The sequence below is a fragment of the Antechinus flavipes genome, chromosome 2 (assembly GCF_016432865.1).
Source record: "Antechinus flavipes isolate AdamAnt ecotype Samford, QLD, Australia chromosome 2, AdamAnt_v2, whole genome shotgun sequence".
Taxonomy (NCBI): Eukaryota; Metazoa; Chordata; class Mammalia; order Dasyuromorphia; family Dasyuridae; genus Antechinus; species Antechinus flavipes.
The window spans coordinates 27,460,618-27,475,886 of NC_067399.1; positions in this window are offsets into that span (position 1 = coordinate 27,460,618).

The window sequence follows — 15,269 nt, forward strand, 5'->3', positions numbered from 1 at the left end:
AATAGTTAACAAAGTTGGTGATAATGTACAGAGAAAACCACACTGTATTTTGTGAGAAAGTAGCACTCTCTAAAATATAACTGTAAAGTTGTTATCCAGGTTTCATTTGAAGACCTCAAATGAAGGCAATTTACAGTCTTCAAAGTCAATCACTTCACTCTCTTTGTCAAGTATTACATTCTTTTTTTGTGGGAAAGAGGGGGAGATGAGAACTTGATAATGGTACAGCTGAATCAATTAAACCATCATTCAATGACCATACTCAAGGAAAATTTTATCAGCTACCATTTGTTACCACTTAAAATTATTCAATAACTCTACATAATTATATGTATTATCTTTTATTATTGCCATATGAAACAGTGCAGACACAAAGAAAAAACAAAATATCTTCTTCTAAATGAATTTATATTGTATTATCAAAATTGTTCCTTGTCAGAAAAATGTAAATTCCTTGAGTTCAGAGGGCTTGGCATCTACTAACTAATCTTTAAATCAGGCTTGTTTATTTTGATGTAGCTAGACTTCACTCCGGAAAAGAATTTACTCCTGAGAGTCTTAGAAAGTGAAATTTGTCTTTATTTCTTTTCCTAAAAAAATAAATTTTGATGAGTTTTTTGAATAATATAATGGATGACATGCTTATTAAATATGTAAATCTCACAAAGTTGGAAGAAATAGTGAATAGAATGAAAAAGACAGGAGACAGGTAGATAGGTAAGAGAGGGTATATGTGTGTCTGTTTATGTGTGTGTGTGTGTGTGTGTGTGTGAGAGAGAGAGAGAGAGAGAGAGAGAGAGAGAGAATAAAGACATATTTTATATATAAGATAGTTAGAAAGATAAATGAATGATAGGTGATAGCTAGAGGTGAAAAAAGATTGATAAGAAAGAAAGTTTGATAGATAAAATGTAGATAGATACAGATTATATAGATAAATGTAGAAATAGACGATATGTGTATAAACATAGATATTGATGTTCTGATGGATTAAAACATTGAACCAAATCTGAAAAGATTAAATTTTCTAGGAATAAATTTACAGTCAGACAATGGATTCAAAATTAATTTTATAAATAAACACACAATTTGAAAGAAGTTTAACTGGAAAAAATAAGATCATATAAATGTACAGGAGAAAAACAAAAAGCAAAGTGAAAGCACAAATTAAAATGTTACTACTTTAATAAATTACATACTATACACATGTATACATGTATATGTCTGTGTATATATGTGTGCATTTATATCTAAAATATATGTGTGTGTAACAGAAATACAATTTCATACATAAATTTCTACCTTGTTTTTTTTTACATATTAATAATGTGTGTGTGTGTGTGTGTGTGTGTGTGTGTGTGTGTGTGTGTGTTTATATATAAGGGGTGGGTTTAGAGGTGGGTGGTATGGAACCTAGCCACTTCCTACCTTCCAAATGTCTTACACCTTCCTTCCTATCAAGTACTCTAGAATTCAGTGTTACTGTTCCCTTAGCTGTTCTATCAACAAGGCACTCCATTTCTAAGCTCTGGGAATTTTCTTTAGCTGTATCCCAAGTCTGCAATGCTCTCCTTCCTCCATTCTAGTTACTGATCTCCTTAGCTTCCTACATGCCCTAACTTCCTACAGGAAGTTTTCTCTAACCCTGTTTAATTTCAGTGCTTTCCTTCTTTTAATCATGTTCTACTTAATCCATTTATAGCTTTTTCAGTATATATATATATTCACATGTTGTCTCTTTCATTAGATTTTAGGCTCCTTGAGGACAGGGATTTGTGCCACTTTTTGTATCCCAGTACTTAGCATTGTGCTTAGCATGTGATCGATATTTAATATATGTTTATTGAATTAAATTAAAGATGGTTGTGTTATTTGCAATTAAAATTCAATAAAATACATGTAGATGTAGATATCCAAGTATATTATATTTTAATCAAGTAATTATGAAAGTTAAAGAAAGCTAATGGGATCGTGAGATAGCTTACAAGGTGAAAAAAAGGTCATATTATAAGGACTTAGATTTAAATTCCACTCTGATACTTACTATGTATGCATTACCTAGGAAAACTTCTCTGGATCTTAGTTTATTCCTTTTCTGTAAAATGAGAAGGTTGTGAAAAAAATTTGGCTGCTGAGGTTCTGTCATAATTTTATGACTGTATGCTATGATTCCATATGTAAAGAAGGGAAGGGAAGGGCCCATTGCATTTAATTCTAGACTCCATATTGTAACAATTGCAAAAAAATTGTATTGTTTCCAGTGTTGAAAAGGAAAATTCCAGTTAACTGAAAAAAGAGGGAGAAGAAGTTATATTAACCATTTCTTCATTTTCCTTATTTGTAAAACAAGGTACAGAAGTTAATACCCATGCTGGTATTTTTTTTTTCAAGAAAACCCCAACTGACTTCATAAAGAATCAGACATAACTGAAATGATAGAACATCACCAAAAATGAAAATGAATGAATAAGGTTTGTTATACATGTTGTAAACTTGTGATTTAATAGTTAGCTTAAAAGTCAGTCATTAGTGGCTGTATATTCCCCCTCCCCCTTTTAAAGATAGCATTAGTAGAAAATGTTTTACTTTAAATCAAAGGTTACTACAGTTAGAGGGAGATTTTTTCCTTCCTTTTTAACAAATATATACCACTTGCAGAGGCAATTTTTTTAAAATTTAAAATACCATTAGTTTCTCCCAAACAACAATAAAGAAGTAGAAATGAAGGAGCTTTAAAATCTGATTTTTTATAAGAGAAAGAAATATTATTTAATGAGTAAAATACATATGTCTTTCAGTTCCCTATGCTAGATTTGCTTTTTTATGATACCTTTTTATTTTCCAAATACATACAAAGACTTCAACATTCACCCTTGTAAAATCTTGGGTTCCAAATTTTTCTTTCTTCCTTCCTCCCAACCCTTTCCCCTAGAGAGCAAGTAATTCCATATAGATTAAACATGTGCAAAAATTTTTCTACATTTATCACACTGCACAAGAAAAATGAGATAAAAAAATGAGAAAGAAAAAAAAAATCAAGTAAATAACAAACAAGGTGAAAATACTACGTTGTGAGCAACATTCAGTCCCTAACATTCTCTTTCTGGGTGCAGAGAGCTCTCTCCATAAGAAATATCTTGAAATTGTCCTGAATCATCTCATTGTTGAAAAGAGCCATGCCCATCACAGCTATGTGATCCTCACATTATCTTGTTATTGTGTACAATGTTTTCTTGGTTCCACTTATTTCACTTAGCATCAATTCCTGCAAGTCTTCCCAGGCCTTTCAGAAAACATCATGCTGATCTTCTCTTATAGAACAATAATATGCCATGATTTATTCAGCCATTTCTCAATTGATGGGCGATAACATTCAGTTTAAGATATGAATTTTAAGAGCACTAAGGGTGGTAGATAATTAATCAACATACTTCATTTTCTAATGAGGCAGATAAGAAATGTAATGTTTAGAACACTGAATTTGGTGTGAGAAATACTAAATCAAATTCCACTTTATTTCCTCATAGGGAAAATTTGGAAATTGAACTTGAGGGCTTCTAAAGAAATTTCTCTTTAGAGCTACTATCCAATAATGATATATTCTCGTGATTACAAGTCCCCATATCAAAGAATCCTAGTGTTGAAAGGAATTTGACTGACCATCTAACTTGTCCTATATATGAGAAAAAGAATCCCCTCAACAATATAATCAAATAATTGTGTTGGGGAGGAGGGAGGACTGGAGGGGGTGTGTATTACTTAGCAGATACTAGTCTTTGTAGTGAGGTGAAATCAAGTGCTCCCTCATTTTATCCATGCTACACTGAGATTCTCTAATTATTTGCAAGATTTTTTTCCCTTATATTAAATCTTAATCTGTCTATTACAAACTTTTACCTATTATTTCATTAAGGTCACAACTGAAGGGGTTCACTTCCTCATTCACATGAAAACACTTTTATTTATGATGTTCATTTCTACATTTTCTCTTCCTTATGACTCACATTTAGAGTAATTTTAACCCATCTTCTTTCTCCTCTAAATGCTCTCCAGCTTATTATTTTCTTTTTAAAAATAAGAACAAAATAAGAAACAAATAAGAACAACAAGAGCAACAAAATGGTCCAGAATGAAATTAATTGCTAGATTCTAGGGGTAAGTGTATAGGCGCTAACAATCTCCTTATGTCTCTCTTATCCCAGCGTAATATCATATTAGTTTTGTTGTTGTTGTTTGGGGGTATTATCTCATTGTTGTGCCATAAGTGTTTTCAATTCATTAAATATTCAAGATTTCTTTTTAAAAAATTACCCATTGCCTTGGAATTCTCTGCTTTCATGGTTTCACATTGACTTTTTGACCTCCTTTGTAAGGCTTTAAATTACAGTTATCTCATCAACAGTGTTTAGTTAGGGATGTGGTGTTCCCTCTTCTCCATCTGGAAAATATGTATAAAAAAAGGTTGTCCCTCTCTTTGTACCAAAAAAAAAAAGTCTGAATCATAATGACATAGAAAGATAAAATATGCTCATACTATACAAAAATTCCCTCTTTTAACTTAATTCCCCATCCTCAATGTATCAAAATCATGATGGGAACAATTGCAGTGTGGAAGGGATAATTGTAGTACATATTAAATTGAATATTATTGATTCAGTCTTATTTTTTTCTAACCTTTTCACGACTTTTCATCCTCCCTACCCCCAAGTAGGCTTCAGTTATGAAAAGATTCATTTATGTGTATATATATATATATATATATATATACATATATATATATATATATATATACATATATATATATATATATCTTTCCTATCCCTGCTGATGCTTTACTTTAATTCTACTCTTAACTTGCTTTGCTATTATTTAATATCCCTCCACCTATGGATCCCTCCCTTGTCTTCTTCCCACACTCTTTGTTTCCCTATCCACCCATCCCTCCCTCTTCATTTCTTTATAGAGTTTGGAGGGTGCTATACTTTTCATGGTATATATATATATATGTAGTGTTGACCATTGAACCCATTCCTGATGTGAATTGGTTTTCAGAACTATGAGCCCTCCTTCTCCTTTAATGCCTCTGTATCTTCTTCCTTAATGTACTTCCTTAATGCCTTTTTCCTCTGCACCTCATCTGTTTAACATGATTACTATTTTTATCTTAATTCTGCAAATATTTATTTTGAGATAATGTACTATTGATGTGAATCTTAAACCTGTAGTATACATTTCCCATGTAGAAAAAAACATTAGCAATTTTTCCATGTTTAGTTTGTTCATGGTGAATTCCTTTAAATTGATCATCAATATTGGCTCTTATATGTTAAAATTTCTGTCAAGCTCAGGTTTGGTTGATAGAAAGTCCTGAAAATCTTCAAGTTCCTTGAATGTCCTTTTTTTTTCTCATTCAAAATTATAAATATTTTTTGCTGGATATGATATGTTTGGCCACAGGCTTAGTTCTTTTTTTTTTTTTTTTTTTTTGGTAGTTATAATTCTAGACTTGTGGTCTTTTATTTTAACTGTTAATAAGTCTTGTACAATTCTAATTGTAGCTCCAGAATATTTGAGTTGATTTTTGTTTTTGTTTTTGTTTTTTTGTTTCTTTCAAAATGTTCTCTTTGTTCTGGGGTTTTTCAAAATTTGGCAATAATATTCCTGTACGTTTTCCACGAAGGATCTCTTTGAAGTAGTAATCAGTGAAGTTTTTCTATTTCTATTTTCACCTCATGTTATATCACTCCAGGACAATTTTCTTGAATTATTTCCTGTATTTTTGTGTCAAGGTTCTTTTTTTGGTCACAACTTTCTGGCAGTCCACGTAATTTTATATATATTTTTTTAATTTTTCAACTGTTCTCCAGATCTCTCATTTTTCTAAGATGTTTCACATTCTTTTCTATTTTCTCATTCTTTAAAATCTGTTTTGTTATTTCTTGATCTCTCATAGCTTCACTGGCTTCCCCTTGCCTGATGCTAATTTTCAATGAATTATTTTCTCTTTTTCTAGTTGATTAACTTTTTTTTTCATAATCTTGTTTTTCTTGAATAGTTTTTATTGTGTTTTACTTTTCTTCAATGTCTTTCACTTGATTTTTAATTTTTTTTTGAGTTCTTTTATAAATTCTCTCTTGGTGGGGAACCATTTCATATTACTCTTTGGGGTAGAGCTTTTTTTTTTTTTTTTAAATAAAATGTTCTCTGAAGAGCAATACCAGTCTTACCTGTTCTCATAATATGTTTTAATGGCAGGGTTTTTCTTCTTTGCTGGTTCATTTTTTTTTTAAATAAAGGAATTAGTGTAAGCACCTTTAATTGGGGGCTATGAGGGATGGTGCCTCAAGCTTTCCTTCAGCACTACCCTTTGACCAGGAATCCCAAACCAAGGGCCTGCAGCCAGCAGCAATTCTTCCTAACTGCTTCGGCTCTCACTGGATCCTGGTTCCTTCTCACCCAAGATCGTAGCACAGCTGGGTCTGGAGTTCCCAATCAGCCAATTCTTTCTGGACTCAGACCTCAACTCCACAGTTTGGAAAATGAGTCTCTGTGGTTCCTGCTGAGACTCCAGACACACCCAGCCAGAGCAAGGAGTTCCCACCTAGAGTTTCCATGGACTTGGCCCAGAGGTGTTTGCACTTCAGACAACTCCCAGCCCAGAGTCCCTGCTCCAGATCCTCTCAGATTGCATCAAAAGGACCTCTATTTGCCCCAAGTCCTCTTGATCTTTCACCAATCTATGTTTGCCTTGAGGCACACATTTGTTCTGCTTCTGGGGGAAATCTGGAAAGCTTGAAATTTACCAATCTACTCTATCATCTTTCCAGAATCCTCCCCACAAATCAGATTTTTAAAGAGCTTTGCAAACCTAAAACTACTATATAAATGCTAACTATAATTATATGATTTATAATTTCATCCAATTCATTGCCAAACAATACACTGTTAAACATCACAATGACATAGAGAACGAGGCCATTTCAGTGGAGCTCTATTTTCCTTGTTAATGACCTAGAAGTAGTAAGTGGATGACTGAATAGAGATCAGGAAGGACTGAGCTCACATAGTACCTGAAACTTTTCATAGTTATGTCAACTTTTTTCACTCAATTTCCTCATCTGTGAAATGGAAAAAAAAAAAAAAAACAACTTAGCAGCTATCTCCCAGAATTGTTTTGAGGAGAAAAGACATAATATTATACACTTTTTATAAAATAAAATGCTTTAATAGTACTAGTCAAAATTATTACTATTACTTTGTCACATCTTGACTTCAGAGAATGAATTGAGTGTTCAATCATCTGCAAATAAATTCAGATACAGATACCAACTCCACTTTAGTTCTGGCTTGTAGTCTTTTTTTTTTTTTTGCTGCTCAGGCAATTGGGGTTAAGTGACTTGCCCAGAGTCACACAGCCAGGAGATGTTAAGTGTCTGAGGTCAGTTTTGAACTCAGGACCTCCTGACTTCAGGGCTGGCACTCTATCCACTGTGTCACCTGGCTGCCCCTGGCTTGTAGTCTTTTTAAGTTGAAGAATTGCCCGTCTTGCCATAGCTGACTTTGATCCCATGTTTATCATCATTGAAGGCATTTGACAATATGGTTGAAAACATCATGCTAAAAATCATGTGAAAAATCACAGAATCTTGTTTCTCTCCATTGGTGATTGGGAAAGCTCGAGAACACTGTCCATTGTCTATACAGTATGAATCATTTCTCTACTGATTGTGCTAATTTTGGCCTAACAAATATCACCAAAAAAACACAGATACTCCATCAGCCGGCAGTTCCATTCATATGTAGAACCATCAGTTATAGCAAATGGTGAAGTTTTGAATGTGTTAGATAAACTCACTTATGTTTGTGAATATTTTCCAGGGATATACATATTGATAATGAGACACAGACACTGCCAGAACGTGTTTGGCAGGCTCCAAAGGAAAGTGTGGGAGAGGTGAGGTATGAGACTAACTACAAACTGAAGGTCTACAAAGCTGTTGTGCTGACATCATTGCATATTACTGTGAAACCTGGACAGTATACCAGTGTCAGGTCGGGAAACTGAATTGCTTTCATTTGAATTGTCTTGGGAAGATTCTGAAGATAACTTGGCAAGTTAAAATATCAGATACTGAGGTCCCATCTCAAAGTAAAGTGCCAAGCACCCCAACTCTACTACAGAAAGCACAACTCTTCTGGGCTGGCCATTGTTTGAATGTCAAATGTATACAAGTCAAAAATACTTTGATGGGGAACTCACATAGGTCAAGAACTCACAAGATGGTCAGAAAAAATAATGCAAGGACACTCCCTTAAGTGCTTCAGAACTGATTGAATGATATTGGAGACAATGGCACAGGACAGCCTACAATGGGGTGCTCATCTAGAGAAGGTGCTGTGTTCTATGAACAAAGGAGAATTGAATTGCCAAATGTTCATAGGAACTATTTGTGTCTGACCAATGGCAGAGAATTTTGAGCTTGTATTGATCTGGCCAGCCACAGTTGGGCTCACATAGTGATGTCATTTTGGCCCTCTTAGATAATTAAAAATAGCAATCAACTATTACTATTTGGACATAGGAATTCAAAGAGTTCAGAATTTATCTGTTTGTCCTCCTTTATAACTTAATTTTGTTCTTTTTTCCCCAATAAGAATAATTTGAGATAATTTATCAACCACTTTGTTAAAATCTTGCTAATATATCTATAAAGTCTCTTCATTTAACATTCTAATAAACCTGTCAAAATGAAATGAGTTTAATATGGCAAGACATGACTTTAGTAAAAGCATGATGAGTATTATCATCACCATATTTCCTATATATTTTAATAAAGTTTTCATTGAAAGTGTTGCCTGTTTGTGCCTTCAGAATTCATTTTTGAGAACTGTTCGTTCTCCTTGGTTTAATTTTGCTTTATAATTTTAGCATGAGAAATATTTCTTTTTTCTTTCTTCTATTCTTTTTGAAATTGGCTTGCAGATCTATTATGCTAGTCATACTATATTTAGTTGTCTTTTCCTTTTCTATCAAAAACATTCAGATGATGTAATCACTTTCCTCCAAGGATCCCATTATGCCTAGTTTAACAATATGCTATTCCTTGTTGGTTAGATTAAGTTTCTGAATAAAAATTATCCTCACTTTCTTCACCTTTTGAAAGATTAAAATTATTAGTAAACCCATCTGAAATATTAATTTCTCTCCCTAGAGCAGAGAAAGCTATAGCAGATATCCAGATAATTGAAATGAATTGTCATTACTATATCTTCCCTCTATGTCAAGCTTATGATATATTTCTTAAAGTCCTCATCAATTTCTTCTCTCTGTCCACGTGTTCTGGAATATGTTAAGATGAAAATATTCATCTGTCTCTGCCTCTATTGATCTTCATATAAATTTTATCCAATGTGTTTCCCACTCTGACTCTTGTATCTTCTCACATGAATATATTTTGTTAATATACAATGCTATCTAATCTCATTCCTCTTTGAAATGTTCTGTTACTGTATTGTTCATGTGGTTGTCATTGCTTTGGTTTTCATTGTGTTTGTGATTCTCCGAGAAGGTCTAATCTTCCTGAATTGTACTACATTCATGAGCCTCACTTTACCAAAACTCAGTGATACCAGTGAGATCAAATTTATCTTCTTGAGCAGTAGTCAGTAAGATGGGACAGTGAGAGGTAGGACTTGAGAGCTGGAATATCTGAGTTCAGATCCAGCCCCAAATAATTACTAGCTTTTAAAATTTAAGTCGTTTAAGTTATCTTTGACTCAATTACCTCAATTATAAATTAAAGACAATATTAAGGGTTGCTGTGCGAATCAAAGTTGATAATATTTGTAAAGTGTTTAGCAGAATACTTTGTACATACAAGGGACTTGCTTCCTTTTTTTCTTCTGCTCCCCTCAAGGTCTACTATTATTTTCTACTGATAAAACTTTTGCTAAGTTATCTCTTTAGGTGGGAAACAATTAATTTTCTCCTTCATCCTCTTTTTACATTATAAAATATTTTATTAGATTTCATTAAAATATATGTTATACATAATCTTCAATGTATTTAACATGTATGGGTCTACCTGGCATCTAGGGGAGAGGATGGGGGGAAGGAGGAAAAATTGGAACAAAAGGTTTTGTAAGGGTAAATGCTGAAAAAATTACCTATGCATATATCTTGTAAATAAAAAATATAAGGCAAAATATATATTATATATGTGTACACACACACATACATTATATATATATATATATATATATAAGTATGTAGACATATATACTAAATACACACACACACACACACATACAGATATATACATTCATATTAGCACATTTTAAAGCTACTTCAACCTTATGGATGGGTGAAAGCTGTCATTTTTATGCTCCAAAAATGCAAATGCCTTTTTCATACAGATTCTTTTTAACGTGATATTATTTTTTCAAATTTGTCTTTCTCTTATGAATACTTTGTTTTGGATGATTATAATGATGGAGACATGCCTATGCTTTAATTCCTCATATAATGAGACATCACCTTTAGCAATAATGTTTTCTCGATTATGTCTGACTTTATCATTTTTTCCATATGAGTAATCAGAAGTAAATTGTAATTTCCCCCCTTTGAAATGTTTTAGGAGATTTTTAAAAATATCTTGGATAGATGCTTTGTGAAGATACAAGACTTCTATAGCAAAAAAATAAACAACTGAGTACACCCTCATCAAGAGTTCCAAGCAAAATAATCTCCCCCCTCCAATATATAGCTGGATATGGATAGTTTTGATATCTGAAAGTAGCTGTGGGTTCATATCATCTTTCTTAGGATAAAAATCAATCATAAGTTAATAAAATATGGATCATTTCCTTAGGAAGGAGTAATGTGACTTGCCCAATATCACAAACCTGGTGACCAACAAAGCTAATATTTGAACACCATTATCTCATCTAAAATTTCAGTCTCTTTATCCCCGTAGTACAGCATGCAGTGTTTTCCCATTTTTAAGAACTAGAGATAGTGGTTTGCCCAAAGGCATATAATAAGCTAGGGGAACAGCATGAATTTTTATGTTCTAATGTTCTTTTTCTAATACACTACACACATAATGGATGCTTACTTTGTATCCCAAGATTTTAATAAACAGATATAATAAAAAAAAGATATTCTCTCATACTCTGAGATGAATTTTATATTCTAGTTATAGTAGAAATATGTATAATGACAAACAAAAATAGTAGAAAAAGACTTTGCTTATTGTAAATAAAAGAAATCTCCACTAAAGTTCTCTAATTTTTTTAAAAGGATATGAATCAGTATCAAATGTCAGAGATCCAATAACAAATTTACAGTATCTTGTGGTAGTATTTGTACTCAAATTAAATTTATTGGCTGGCTGCCCATTGAGGTACAAAGTTCTTTTGGTTCACTATCTTAGAACAATAGCTTATGATCCCCTTTTGCGGGGTGATCATCTCAAATAATTTCACTCCTAAACACCAGTTTTCACAATCAATTCAAAGACACATGCTGAAATGGTATAGAACAAACACTAGTAGTAGCAGTAGCAGTAGTAGTAGTAGTAGTAGCAGCAGCAGCAGCAGTAGCAGCAGTAATGATGGGGTTGGTAGGTATAATGCCTCCCCATAATCTTGAGGCTAATTCTCTTACAAATAAACAGCATAAAAAAGAAAAGTAAAAACAGTTTATACTTCTCAGAGGGCACTAATGTGGGAAACACATGTGACCTGGAAAATTCATAGATCAAGATTTTTAGAGATTTTTTTTAATTTAGAGTTTTTATTTTTTAATTTAATAAATAACTCTTTATTTATAAAGCATACGCATGGATAATTTTTCAGCATTGACCCTTGCAAAGCCTTTTGTTCCAAATTTCCCTCTCCTTCCCCCAACACTTCCTCTAGCTGGCAGGTAATCCAAATATATATTAAATGTGTTAATTGTGTTGAAATACACGTTAAAACCAACATATGTATACAGATTTTATTTATACAGATCTTGTTGCACAAGAAAAATCAGATCAAGAAGGAAGAAAAAGAAAAACTGAGAAAGAAAATACAATGCAAGCAAATAACAACAGAGAGAGTGAGAATGCTATGTTATGTTCCATAGTCTGTGCCCATGGCTTCATCATTACACAAGTAGAACTGGTTTGAATCATCTCATTGTTGAGGAGAACCATGTCCTTCAGAACAGATTGTTATATAGTCTTCTTGTTGCCATGTATAATGATCTCCTGGTTCTGCTCATTTCACTCAGTATCAGTTCATATAAGTCTCTCCAGGCCTCTCTAAAATCATCCTGCTGGTCATTTCTTACATAACAATAGTATTCCATAGCATTCATATTCCAAAACTTATTCAGCCATTCTCCAATTGATGGGCATTCCAATTGGGGGGATACTCAGTTTCCAGTCTCTTGCCAGTACTTTTTGTAGTGCTTTTTTTTGTAGTAGCCTTTTAATAGGGCTGCCACAAACATTTTTGCACATGTGGGTCCATTCCCCTCCTTTAGAATCTCTTTGGGATATAATCCCAGTAGAAACATTGCTGGATCAAAGGGTATGCACTGTTTGATAATTTTTTGAGCATATTTCCAAATTTCTCTTCAGAATTGTTGGATCCATTCACAATCCCACCAACAATATATCACTGTCCCAGTTTTCCCACATCCCCTCCAATATTCATCATGATCTTTTCCTGTCATCTTAGCCAATCTGACAGGTGTGTAGTGATATCTCAGAGTTGTCTTAATTTGCATTTCTCTGATCAATAGTAATTTGGAGCACCTTTTCATGTGGCTACAAAAAGTTTCAATTTCTTCACCTGAAAATTATTTGTTCATATCCTTTGACCATTTATCAATTGGAGATGGCTTGAGCTATTATAAATTTGAGTCAATTCCCTATATATATTTAGAAATGAGGCCTTTATCAGATCATTTGCATGTAAAAAAAGTTTTCCCAGTTTAATGAATTCCTTCTAATCTTGTCTGCATTAGTTTAGTTTGTAGAAAAAAACTTTTTTTACATTAATATAGTCAAAATTATCTATTTTGTGTTCAATAATGATCTCTAGTTCTTCTTTGTTCACAAATTCCTTCCTACTCCACAAATCTGAGAGGAAACTATCCTATGTTGTTCTAATTTGTTTATAGTATTCTTTATGCATAGATCATGAACCCATTTCAACCTTATCTTGGTGTACAGTGTTAGGTGTGGGTCTATGCCTATTTTCTGTCATATTCATTTCCACTTTACCCAGCAGTTTTTATCAGATAGTGAATTCCAAAAGATGGGGCCTTTGGGTGTGTCGAATACTAGATTGTTATAGTCATTGGCTATTTTGTTATGTGAACCTAACTTATTCCACTGATTAACTTCTCTATTTCTTAGCCAGTATCAAATAGTTTTGATAACTGCTGCTTCACAATATAATTTTAGTTCTGGTACAGCCATCTCCATTTGCTTTTCTCTTCATTAATTCCTTTAAAATTCTTGACCTTTTGTTCTTCCAGATGAATTTTGTTGTTATTTTTATTAGATCAATAAAATAGTTTCTTGGGAGTTTGATTGGCATAGGGAGTTGATTAATAGCTTGTTCTATTTCTTTTTCTAAAATGGGACTAAGTACTTTATTTCCTCTTCTGTTAATCTGGGCAATCTATATTTTTGTAGCTATTCCTCCATATCATTTAGGTTTTCAAATTTATTGGCATAAAGTTGGGGAAAGTAACTCCTGATAATTGCTCTAGTTTCTTCTTCATTGGTGGATAGTTCTTCCTTTTCATTTTTGAGACTAACAATTGGATTTTCCTCTTTCCATTTTCTATCAAATTAACTAAAGGCTTATCTATTTTTTAAATAAAACCAACTCTTAGTTTTATTTATTAATTCAATAGATTTTTTAGTTTAGATTTTATTGATTTCTCCTTTTATTTTTAGAATTTCAAGTGTGGTATTTGATTGGGGGTTTTTAATTTGTTCTTTTTCTAGGTTTTTTACTTGCAAGCCCAATTTATTGATCTTCTCCTTCTCTATTTCATACAAGTAAGCATCTAGAGGCATAAAATTTCCCCTTATTACCACTTTGGCTGAATCCCACAAATTTTGCTACGTTGTTTCATTACTGCCATTCTCTTGGATGACATTTTTGTTTGTGTCTGTGATTTTCCATTTCATTCATTCATTCTTTAGGATAAGATTATTCACTTTCCAATTTCTTTTTGGTCTATTTTTCCCTTGCTCTTTATTTAATGTAATTTTATTGCATTGTGATTTGAAAACAATATATTTAATATTTCTGCCCTTCTGCATTTGATTTTGAGGTCTTTATGTCCTAATATATGGTCAATTTTTGTATAGGTCCATGAACTGCCTAGAGTGTACTCCTTTCTCTCTCCATTCAATTTTTTTCCAAAGATCTATCATATCTAGTTTTTCTAGTATTCTATTTACCTCTTTAACTTTTCTTATTTATTTTGTGGTTTGATTTATCTAGTTCTGATAGTCCACTATTATAGCTTTTCCATCTATTTCTTTTTCAGGGATTTGATTTCTTTATCTACTCTATCTCTAAATGAGTGGGGTGACTTATCCAGACCCTCTTGCCAAGCTTCCCTTCCCTTTCCCCATTTTTCTTCAAACTGCTCTCTATCCGTATAAAAGCAATCTATTGTTAGAGCCCACTTTAATTTTTTTTTGCTCATTTTGTCAAAGAAGAATCAAAGAAAGCAAACCAACAAAAAAAGCAAATGTGATCTGCTTTTTTGGGCCACATGATATTACCAGGCTTTCCTCTACAGACTGCAGGAAGTAATAGTGAGGCACTAGCAGGACAGAAATGGCTGTGCTGTATCTGAGAGCCTACTGAGTCACTTCAGGTGCTGGGTGGATGTGACCAGGTCCCAAGAGATCCTAGCTTTTTGGGATTATAGTCTTTACCCACTGTGTTTATACCTTCTTTGCTGATCTACTGGCTTGTTGCCAGGGCAAAGTAGCCACACTGTGGTAAAGTTCTCCCAGCAGAAACGGGTGAAATCACTCCCCATTTCCCTCCTGTCTGCTCAGTATGAGCTGCCTGCCATGCTCTCCCTGCCTGCCTGAAGTCTGTGCCTGATCTAACTATCTCCAACCCGCAAACAAAAACAGACCTTTTTTGGCGAATTTCAAGGATATCTTCTGTTGGTACTGTATTCATGTTTTTTTGTTTTTGTTTTTTTTTTTTGTTTTTTGTTTTTTTGTTTTGTTTTT